The sequence below is a fragment of the Saccoglossus kowalevskii genome, chromosome 20 (genome assembly GCF_978046115.1).
Source record: "Saccoglossus kowalevskii chromosome 20, keSacKowa6.1, whole genome shotgun sequence".
NCBI classification, from domain to species: domain Eukaryota; kingdom Metazoa; phylum Hemichordata; class Enteropneusta; family Harrimaniidae; genus Saccoglossus; species Saccoglossus kowalevskii.
In genome coordinates, this window is record NC_140660.1 from 11,983,767 (window position 1) to 11,996,471 (window position 12,705).

Here is a 12,705-nt window from a genome sequence, read left to right on the forward strand (position 1 = left end):
GAATTAGCAAAATTACAGATCAGCTAAATTAACTAAAATACCATGCTAGCTAAAAAGAACTCTTCTACAGTACTTTAGAAATATCAATACGCGCAGACTCAGTCTATGACGTCAATTAGACACGTGACTTACCTGTATTAACTAAGAATACATTATGATGTAAACCACCTTCGTACGTCGACGCAACAGCTAACCATGACGTCACGCCCAAAGCCATTCCACCAACCGTGCCTACGACCATCGCTGTTCCAGTCAGTCTCGTCCAAAATATACTCAGAGATATAGGCACTACACTGGACCCGATCACAACTCCCATGAACAAATACACCCATCCGAGACTGACCTGCGGAGTAATACACATTACTAATGAACGTAACAAACACTATGCGCTGTGACGTTGTCGCATACGACTTGTTTACCACTTCCGTGTGACTGAGAATGTTCTAGATTTTGTTTAGAAACTGGTTGAATAGGTAATAGAACACTGTAGGAGGCAGTAGAAGGTAATGGAACATTCTAGAAATTGGCAGTAAGTTCCAGACTCATTATGTATGCTGGTGTAATGGTCTATTTATAGACAGTGTGGGTATATATAGGGGAGTTGTTCAGCACTGAGTTCAGATCGGAGATCTCGTTGAATTGTGTTGGAGTTTAAGTATCTAGTTATTGGAGGTTTGGAGTTTTACCGAGTTATTGTACTTGATGTTTGCAGAGTATAATAATACCAGTACCAATTGAAACCTCATCTGTTGGCTCCGTGTTCGTATGTTATAATCGCCGCCAGGGAAGTCTTTATGTTACTGTTGCCATTTTGGTATTTGAACCATCACACCTATACTATACCAATTACGGTAATATTACGTTGGGTGTGACAGACGTCATGTATTTACAATTTTACATCCACCCTGCAAATGTCTGATAATGTCTGCTCACGACCTGCTGTTGACAACTTGATTGTTGCACATAAGTTGACACATACAGATGCGGTTAATAACAAGAGCAGCGAACAAGGCCATTAGTTTATCTGCGGGGCGAACGACCGGTTAAACTAATCACTACGGGCCGCGCACGCACGCAAAACGTAAACAAGCGTGACGCACTATTCTCGGGAGCGGACATCCGGGTATTTTCATCACCTGGCAACCATAACGATGAAAACAAAGGCCGAAAACTCGCAGGAAGCGATATTTTGAGACAGTTGTTGAGACTCCCCTGAATAGTGTAAAAAATTACACTAGGTGCATGCGTGCAACATATATAAATTTGGTTGCTCAAGATTAATTCAAAGTTGAACCGTTTTCTCGGCTTTGGCTGTTTTCACCGGCTCGTCGTTCCTCAGACCCCATATATAGTATGTACAGTGGTGCGCGTCTTAGCAACGTAGAACGTTCTGTGATGTAGCTCCGCCCCCCCCCGAGAATACGTCGAATGGGACCATATCGAACACCGCGTGGAGCGACGACGACCGGCCCTCGAGGTAATCACGAACAAATGAATGAGCACACAGTTGACAACTCACCTGGGAAATCTTCAGAATCAGGGTCAGTGGCACGATGAGGATTGACACCCAGAATATACACCAATTCTTTTTTCCAATCAGCACGTGCAGGTACGTTCTATAGGGTCCGTGCATACTGCAGCGGTACTCAGGCGCCACGGCGCGCTTGGATTCCTTTCGGTTACTATGTAGATTGCCGAATAAATGAACAAGATATCAGTTAAAAAATATTAACAGCCAAATCCTATTACGAGGATACAGCAACGTATACACGGAGAATGTTCAACGTGAGTGTTCACAGGCGCGATGAAATCTCGCTGAAAGCGAAAGACCCATGGTTACATTGGACACGATGGCTATTATGCGTTTATTAGAATTTATTTCAAATTATAGGGACATTAAAAAATATGAGTTTCAATACAAATTTTGTGGCATTGCACTGGGTATTTTCATGCTACCATATTAAGAAACGCGAATTCCAAATATGGAACGATTACGCACGTAAGCGTCTTCTCATAATAAAAACAAACATGGCTGCCCCAGGGTTTGACAGGACTCCACACAAAGAAGTTCGCTAAATCTGTGCTAAACGTTTTGAATTTCGGCATTTCCATGATGTATTCTTAGGAAGAAAAGATGTATAATAATAAGGTTATTACAAGGAAACTGCTCACAGATACAGTATATGCACTCAGACAGTAATAACCTGATATAGTTATCTGTGGATGTGCACAGACTTGGGCCAACCTCGATGGTAATCGGAGACGCGAGTTGGGTCTTTTTTCTAGGAAGATACCGGCAAGTTACTGGAATAGGTAATATGTATACATGACAATCGATTATGCAGAAGAATACTTTTGTGAGGTAATTCATATTGTGAAGTACTTAATCGGAGTTTTGAGAAGTATGAAATTTGATATCGATTTTCTGTGATATTAATTTATATGACAATGTAATGAGATACAAGTAACTTTCAGCAGATGCAATTTCGATTGAAATCATAGAGTCTATGTTGAAATCGATAATAACGTAAAACGATTCAACAATTTGTAACAAACCCCAAATTACGGACTTAGTATTTGACTCAGCTAACGGTAAAGCACAGAATTTACATTTGAATTACGATCAATGTACGTGCTCACTCCCAGCACTGTTCTGGCTTGGTATTTTGTTCCTTCGCGTTGGAACTGGCGGACATCTTGTTCAGGCAAGAACAAGAGGGTCACAAGGTGCAATTTTTTACATTATTTATTTTATGATGAATGTCCAGATGATTTATATGATGCAGCTAAATACTTCATTTCAAGGCTTTCCTCATGCGACTGATGTTGAATGAAATATTTAAAGGACGGTGGTCGTCGCGCCACGCATGTACGACGTTTGTGTTGATAAACGCTTTTTCCATCATCCAATGCCCTCTTCTATTCTCTTCTATCCTCTTCTATCGAGTACGAGTTTTGATCTGTGTGCGACGTACACTAATTGTGGACGATGCATGGCTCCTTCGATACCTTTTAATCAGCAAAGAAATTACCTAGTTAAAGCTAGGTAACGTCTCAGTTTGTACTCTTTGGTCTGCGCAACAGTCAAAGTCGCCATCTTTGTTCATATGAGACCCATATCTCGCGCATGCGTGGCGCGACGAGCACCTTCCATTTGCATATTTTACCTGTCGTCATTTGCACAGTGCGTACAGTACGCCATACTGTAACATTTACACTGGTCTCGCTTACTCGCCATGCGACCTCGCTGCTTGCCGCAAAGAAGACAGCCATTGCTGTCTACCACCAAACGGTACGGTTTCCAATGGATCTGGTACATGTCGTAAACTAAAATGGAGGTCACAGCTATGACCTCTGCCGACCCCGTTGACGTCACAGCCATCAAAATCATCAACACCATCAGCACGGCGCCGGCCTTTCCCATCAGCTCTTGTGCTACAACTGGGGGAACCAATCCTGAAGAAAATAAGTTATTATATTTCTACTTGTCGTAAACGTGTAAACAGTATTTGATTGCAAAGATTTGCTGTTGCTAGGGTGACTGCTGCTTGATATAATGATAACCGTTCTATAAGGTAACGGCTGTATGTTGCACAGTTGTTCAAAATGGCGGCGTTTGCACTGTCGGTTGCTATGGGTCTAACAGCTGCGTAGATCTAACAATTGTTCAAGATGGCGCTTGCACTGTCGGCTCTTATAGAACAACTTGACCAGTTGTTCAAGAAGACATGAACTGTCGAAATTGAACTATTACGCTAACAGTTGTTGAAATTGGTGTTTGCAATGTTGCTACGGATTGTTCGAATCAGTGCTCAGCTTACACACACACAGTGGAGCAATATTATACATTGGGAGTCGACCATTCGAAATTATGGGGGTTAACCAAAGGATGTTTTGAAAGGGAAATTGCTAACTATACACCGGGAGAAAAATTACATGCAAGATATTGGCACATTTATGAAAAATGAAAATGTACTGATAAGCCACCGCAAAGAAAAATTGCACTGGTCACACTCTTCCAGCCACCCCCATAACTTCAAATGGTCGATTCCTTGTATCTCTACGACTACAGCTCTTCGCACCTTCGCTTATTTCACTATCGCTTAAAAGCTGCACCCCATGTGCTGTGCTCAATGCCACATAGGCTAACCCCATCGTGGTGGCAAAAGTGAACGGCACGGCAAACCACGTCAGTCCTCCAGTGATGAAACCCCAAACGCCTTCCCTTGGCTTGGCGGCGACGCTGCTCTGCCAATAAGACTGGTCTACGAAGACTGTCCCAAAATTACCTGCAAAGAAAGAAAACTAATCATTACTGTTGATATTATATCATGTCTCATGCGCCCAGGTCATCTATGTTAAAATCTTGCGGTATTCATAGAAAGTACCGTTTGTGTGACGTAAGTATAACGTATAACGTCTTGTTCCCCGAAATGGCATTTGAGCAAACTTGATATAGAACCGTTTTATGCTTAGCAGAAGCAACTTTACCAACCATTTTTCATTGTGTTGAAATTGGCCAGTCACGCAAAAAAAAAGATCAACAAATAGAACATTGTGGATGACTATGATAAGCAGAGACTGTTGCCCAATAAGAAAAGTTGTGATTGCTGCAAAGTATATATAAGAATACAGTAAGGCCATCTGATTAGTGGATTCATGTTATAAAGTCAAAGTCAAGGCTAACATTGCTACCATGTTCTGATTTTTCTCTCAATTTGTGGTCCCACTTTTCGAAGTTATAGATGAAATCATTTTCTCAATTTTTCACAACTACAGTAGATATGGGATCAAAATTTACCCACAATGCTTTGCTGGAGAATCAAGATGGCGGACTACTTACTACATACTTGAATATGATGGAAATGAAAAGTGATATAAAAAAACTGTAAATTGCATTCTTCTACATTTGTGGATTTTGTTTGTTTGTATGTTGTTTGCCCGCTTTAAGACCACATAGAATCCCCTATGTACCTTTGTGGATATTGTGTTTTATCGTCACTACAAGTAAAAACGGCCTTCAAACTTATGGGTGTATTTAAAGGGCGGTAGTCATCGCGCCAAGCATGCGTGAGATATATGGGTCTTATATAAACAAAGGTGGTGACTTTGACTGTTGCACAGATCAACGAGTACAAACTGATACCATGCCAAGCTTTAATTAGATTATTTTAAGGTGATTGGACGGTATTGAAGGAGTCACCGGCGGTAATTAGTGCAAGTCGCGCCCAGGTCAAACGTCACACTTGTGATTTCCATTAGAAGAGCGTCCATCAACACAAATGTCGCACATGCGCAGCGCGATGACCACCGCCCTTTAAAGTTGTATTGTTGGTAATGTTTGGTTTGAAGCCTTTTGACAAATCACGTGGTACGCGTACTCGAACAATCACAGCGGCATTCGCACTATATCCGAATTAGAAGTTCCCCGATAATAGCCGAATATCACCGATTGGGGTTGTCAGCGTCTCGGGCTGTCAAGTAAGCTAATCAAGTAAACTAATCAAAGACGGACCTAAACAGGAAGTCAGTAGGGGAAAGGTGGTTAGCGTGGAGGGGGCAGAGGCTTGTGTTAATGTGAAAATTCCTTGTCTATTTTTGTTTGTGATTGGTCCGGGCAACGTTTGGGGGATCGTGACGTAGCTCCGTCTTTGAGAACAAGGTCGACGGCAGACTGTATTAGAAAATCTATAAAGCTACCTGAGGATTTTTCTGAGATGCACATCTGACTCTTCAGTTGTTTCCTGTATAGCCATTAGCTCCCTTCATATCGAAATTTATAAGAGATATTTTATCACTACGTTCGAGCGAACATAGCGTCTTTTCCAGGTTTGTTTTGTTTAGCGCGCCCCCAGCGGAACTCGAACAGCAATGCATGACGGGATTTATTGTAGTGTAGTGAACGACACAAGTTACAAAACGTTAAATTTCGACCAATAAAAACCGTGCGTAATTTTCTGATCTAATTTTCGGCAAGGTTACCCCCAATTGAAAGAGCTTTCAACTAAATTTTGTCAACAACAGAAAAACACCCACATTTGTATTTATAAATTTAGAAGCGGATGACATGATGGTACGTATTTCCTTCGAGGTTTATCATGATTGGCGCCCATGTCGAATTGTAGTGTTAATTTTACAATTTTTTTTTACAGTCAAGAGTATTCAACCACGTCAAAGCGAGAAGGTCGTCACCTGTGCACGCGCGGCAATTGAGTCCCAAGCGACGATAACAACATACGCTTAAAACGCAAAGGCACATGGGTAGACGCTTGTTTGTAAACAATGACACGCTATGGCCATCTGACGCATGCGTAGGTTATGACTCCCCTGCTTTAAATCTACCCGCAATTCACAAAAATAGCTCGAAGCGCACATATATATTCTTATTAATGAAAGCCATTTGTGACGAAGGAATATCATATTCATTTTAAGGTAAAATATAAAACATTTCAGGTGCTTTTTGGCCCAGAAAATAAGCGATTCAAAATGCCAGCTCACGAGGTTTCATCTACGTTGGGCATTTTGAGGAGATCACGTTACAGTACGGCTGTCTATAACTCTTCTCAGATAATCAAGTTGCAGCCGTTTTAGTTGTTATTGAAATATTATTTGTACTAGTATGTGGTACATCTGATCTATAATGCGGGAGGGTCGTCACCTGCGCACGCGCGGGAATTGAACGACTTCTCCGCTTTCAAATCTGTATCTTTTCACGCTTCCCGGCGTCTTTCATGTCGCGTAACATTCTGTTGCATTCCCTTGGTGCTCGGTGAACGAAACAGTGATCATAAACGCGTCGTAAAATAAACTAACTGCGAACGAGCCTGATAGTTTCCTGACGTAATCGAAAAAAAGTACCACGCGCGTCGGAAACGCACAAATGGTGTACAGTGTGATTAGTTGTTAGAGGTTAGTAGCACGACTCACCGACAATGTTTATAATACCAAACATCAGACCACTAGTTGATAGAAATGTAAGATAACTATTGTCTTGATTTGTTTCCGGACCAATTGAACAAAATAATAAATTGTAGACTTTTTCTGCTGATCCTACAAAATAAACAAATATATCATGTGACAGGCAATTAGGTGAGCATGCGTAGTGCGTACTTTTATACAAGAAATGAACAGAATGGGACAGCATGCTGTAGTTGTCTGTTAAACTGCTCTTGGTCATGTGAATCGTTCTATGCAATTTAATGCAGTTTTATTTGCATAGGGGGGTCGCCCAATTTAGAGTGTAGTTATAATTGTAAATACCAGCATTATCGGGCGATGTGTGACGTTGCCTGGCCCATCTTGGCGACGTAAACAAAGCTTATAACAGAGGCGGCGACACGAAATCTTGCATGGGGGAGGGGGGATCTGCTCACCAACCTTGCGCCGAAGGGGCATGCTCCCCCTTTGAGAATTTTGAAATCTAGACCCATCTGAAACGCTATTTCCTGCAATTTGAAGGGCAAATATTGCTGACACAAAGGGTTTCAGCTTGATTTTTTTTTCGAGGAGACCCCCACCCCGTGCCGGCGCCACTGTACAAACAAGACGAGTTGTTTAATACGTTGCCTAATTGCCTCGTGTGAAACGTTTGGCGATTCCTTACACTAACGGAAAATTGGACATTTGCGTGTAATCACATTTCTAGAGGATCCTTTAATTTCCGCACCGTGTACATCTTGTCAGGTAGCAATTGTACGATTTCACTGTGTCACGAATGTTTAAACGAATTTTAAACTTCAGCTGTAACACGCATCTGCAGGCACCAATTAATTATTGAATATAGATAAGGAAATCTAATCAGCCGATTATGTGTGTGTTGGTGGATGATTGCAATAAATACATTCCTCCCGGGGGAACTCCCGAGGCGTTCGTTTCATGTTCATGCCGTGTTTGGCGACTGTGAATCGAAGAGGAGGAAATTAAATGTATTGAAGCATATGCGTACAATAGCAGTTAATTTGATTTGCAGATGATCCTTCGTTAATGAAATATAGAATCTATACATATGACTCCTACATCCAAATGTAAATGATCATGAAATAAGTTTATTAACTGTCCATGAAACCTATTTCCAATCACGAAAACTCTGATTATAAATAATCAATAATAAGGACATTTTACTTATTGAAATAACATCAGATTTAATTATAATAAGTAAATATATAACTTTAAAATGTCGACAAAATACAACCGACTTGCCTTTAGATTTATGTAAGCTATACCGATCACTGATCACCATAGAATTCTCTTTCGCATTTTTTTTCCAGAATTATCGTATATACCCAAGAAATTGAGACACGAAACGTAACATGTTTTTCTTTTGCTTTACATGTGTGTCAAATCGGTAACTCTTCAAATGTGTTCTCAGTAAATCGAGTAAGCCACCGAGATCTCGCTGAGTGCGCAGGTGACAACCCATTCGCTTTATAGTTGACGACAGAGATTTTTTATAGGGGTGGTCACGTGCACGTCACGTTGCTCTCTCGCTCTCAACGAGAACACGGTGGCGATTTTCGAATCAGGTTAATTGTTAGAACTAAGAAGTTATGACTACTATCTGGGAGCTCACTTGCATTATCGTGCGGACATTAGGCCGCTTTTTTGTAATTCTAAAGTTTCTTATTGTCCGTCGTAGTTATAGCGGTGTAATTATTTTGCAGTGTGAACATAGTACTTCAAATCAGGCTGGAAATTCACCATTTCTATAAATCCCGCCCTCTCGTGATGGGACACTTCTGTGACGTCAACAAAATGGCGTATATGTGTTTGGTTGTGCAACCGTCGTTAGGGGAAAAGGTGCACTTTTACAATGGCGTCATTGTCGCATTGCATTATGGCATTGATGTGTTTAATAACAATGTGTAAAAGAAGCGTACCTCTATGACTGTGTGATATCGTGATATCGTGATATCACACTGATATCTATGCCTGTGTGGTAGATATGCTTGTGTGATTTGGGGATATTGTGATATTGGGATATCACACTGATATCTATGCCTGTGTGGTAGACATGCTTGTGTGATTTTGGGATATTGTGATATTGGGATATCACACTGATATCTATGCCTGTGTGGTAGATATGCTTGTGTGATTTGGGGATATTGCACTTTTACAATGGCGTCATTGTCGCATTGCATTATGGCATTGATGTGTTTAATAACAATGTGTAAAAGAAGCGTACCTCTATGACTGTGTGATATCGTGATATCGTGATATCGTGATACACACTGATATCTATGGCTGTGCGGTAGATATGATTGTGTGGTAGTGTGATATCACACTGATATCTATGCCAGTGTGGTAGATATGCTTGTGTGGTAGTGTGATATCACACTGATATCTATGCCTGTGTGGTAGATATGCTTGTGTGGTAGTGTGATATCACACTGATATCTATGCCTGTGTGGTAGATATGCTTGTGTGGTAGTGTGATATCACACTGATATCTATGCCTGTGTGGTAGATATGCTTGTGTGGTAGTGTGATATCACACTGATATATATGCCAGTGTGGTAGATATGCTTGTGTGGTAGATATGCTTGTGTGGTAGTGTGATATCACACTGATATCTATGCCTTTGTGGTAGATATGCTTGTGTGGTAGTGTGACATCACACTGATATCTATGCCAATGTGGTAGATATGCTTGTGTGGTAATGTGATATCACACTGATATCTATGCCTGTGTGGTAGATATGCTTGTGTGGTAGTGTGGTATCACACTGATATCTATGCCTGTGTGGTAGATATGCTTGTGTGGTAATGTGATATCACACTGATATCTATGCCTGTGTGGTAGATATGCTTGTGTGGTAGTGTGACATCACACTGATATCTATGCCAGTGTGGTAGATATGCTTGTGTGGTAGTGTGATATCACACTGATATCTATGCCAGTGTGGTAGAGATACTTGTGTGGTAGTGTGATATCACACTGATATCTATGCCAGTGTGGTAGAAATGCTTGTGTGGTAGTGTGATATCACACTGATATATATGCCTGTGTGGTAGAGATGCTTGTGTGGTAGTGTGATATCACACTGATATATATGCCTGTGTGGTAGAGATGCTTGTGTGGTAGATATGCTTGTGTGGTAGTGTGATATCACACTGATATATATGCTTGTGTGGTAGAGATGCTTGTGTGGTAGATATGCTTGTGTGGTAGTGTGATATCACACTGATATATATGCCTGTGTGGTAGAGATGCCTGTGTGGTAGATGTGCTTGTGTGATATTGGGATATTGCACTGATATCCATGCCTGTGTGGTAGATATGCTTGTGTGGTATTGGGATATCACACTGATATCTATGCCTGAGAGTTATTGTGATATTACACTGATATCTATGCCTGTGTGGTAGATATGCTTGTGTGGTAGTGTGACATCACACTGATATCTATGCCAGTGTGGTAGATATGCTTGTGTGGTAGTGTGATATCACACTGATATATATGCCAGTGTGGTAGATATGCTTGTGTGGTAGTGTGATATCACACTGATATCTATGCCTGTGTGGTAGAGATGCTTGTGTGGTAGTGTGATATCACACTGATATCTATGCCAGTGTGGTAGATATGCTTGTGTGGTAGTGTGATATCACACTGATATATATGCCTGTGTGGTAGAGATGCTTGTGTGGTAGATATGCTTGTGTGTTATTGGGATATCACACTGATATCTATGCTGTGTGGTAGATATGCTTGTGTGGTAGTGTGATATCACACTGATATCTATGCCTGTGTGGTAGATATGCTTGCGTGGTAGTGTGATATCACACTGATATCTATGCCTGTGTGGTAGATATGCTTGTGTGGTAGTGTGATATCACACTGATATCTATGCCTGTGTGGTAGATATGCTTGTGTGGTAATGTGATATCACACTGATATCTATGCCTGTGTGGTAGATATGCTTGTGTGGTAGTGTGACATCACACTGATATCTATGCCAGTGTGGTAGATATGCTTGTGTGGTAGTGTGATATCACACTGATATCTATGCCTGTGTGGTAGAGATACTTGTGTGGTAGTGTGATATCACACTGATATCTATGCCAGTGTGGTAGAAATGCTTGTGTGGTAGTGTGATATCACACTGATATATATGCCTGTGTGGTAGAGATGCTTGTGTGGTAGTGTGATATCACACTGATATATATGCCTGTGTGGTAGAGATGCTTGTGTGGTAGATATGCTTGTGTGGTAGTGTGATATCACACTGATATATATGCTTGTGTGGTAGAGATGCTTGTGTGGTAGATATGCTTGTGTGGTAGTGTGATATCACACTGATATATATGCCTGTGTGGTAGAGATGCCTGTGTGGTAGATATACTTGTGTGTTATTGGGATATCACACTGATATCTATGCTGTGTGGTAGATATGCTTGTGTGGTAGTGTGATATCACACTGATATCTATGCCTGTGTGGTAGATATGCTTGTGTGGTAATGTGATATCACACTGATATCTATGCCTGTGTGGTAGATATGCTTGTGTGGTAGTGTGACATCACACTGATATCTATGCCAGTGTGGTAGATATGCTTGTGTGGTAGTGTGATATCACACTGATATCTATGCCTGTGTGGTAGAGATGCTTGTGTGGTAGATATGCTTGTGTGGTAATGTGATATCACACTGATATCTATGCCTGTGTGGTAGATATGCTTGTGTGGTAGTGTGACATCACACTGATATCTATGCCAGTGTGGTAGATATGCTTGTGTGGTAGTGTGATATCACACTGATATATATGCCAGTGTGGTAGATATGCTTGTGTGGTAGTGTGATATCACACTGATATCTATGCCTGTGTGGTAGAGATGCTTGTGTGGTAGTGTGATATCACACTGATATCTATGCCAGTGTGGTAGATATGCTTGTGTGGTAGTGTGATATCGCACTGATATATATGCCTGTGTGGTAGAGATGCTTGTGTGGTAGATATGCTTGTGTGTTATTGGGATATCACACTGATATCTATGCTGTGTGGTAGATATGCTTGTGTGGTAGTGTGATATCACACTGATATCTATGCCTGTGTGGTAGATATGCTTGCGTGGTAGTGTGATATCACACTGATATCTATGCCTGTGTGGTAGATATGCTTGTGTGGTAGTGTGGTATCACACTGATATCTATGCCTGTGTGGTAGATATGCTTGTTTGGTAGTGTGATATCACACTGATATCTATGCCTGTGTGGTAGATATGCTTGTGTGGTAGTGTGACATCACACTGATATGTATGCCAGTGTGGTAGATATGCTTGTGTGGTAGTGTGATATCACACTGATATCTATGCCTGTGTGGTAGAGATGCTTGTGTGGTAGTGTGATATCACACTGATATCTATGCCAGTGTGGTAGATATGCTTGTGTGGTAGTGTGATATCACACTGATATCTATGCCTGTGTGGTAGAGATGCTTGTGTGGTAGTGTGATATCACACTGATATCTATGCCAGTGTGGTAGATATGCTTGTGTGGTAGTGTGATATGACACTGATATATATGCCTGTGTGGTAGAGATGCTTGTGTGGTAGATATGCTTGTGTGTTATTTGGATATCACACTGTTATCTATGCTGTGTGGTAGATATGCTTGTGTGGTAGTGTGATATCACACTGATATCTATGCCTGTGTGGTAGATATGCTTGCGTGGTAGTGTGATATCACACTGATATCTATGCCTGTGTGGTAGAT

The 12,705-nt window shown here is 41.2% G+C and overlaps 1 pseudogene; it reads right to left on the bottom strand.

The window, feature by feature from the left end:
* The window catches only part of LOC100375707 (uncharacterized), an 80,430-nt pseudogene that overhangs the window by 1,332 nt on the left and 66,393 nt on the right, over positions 1-12,705 (bottom strand).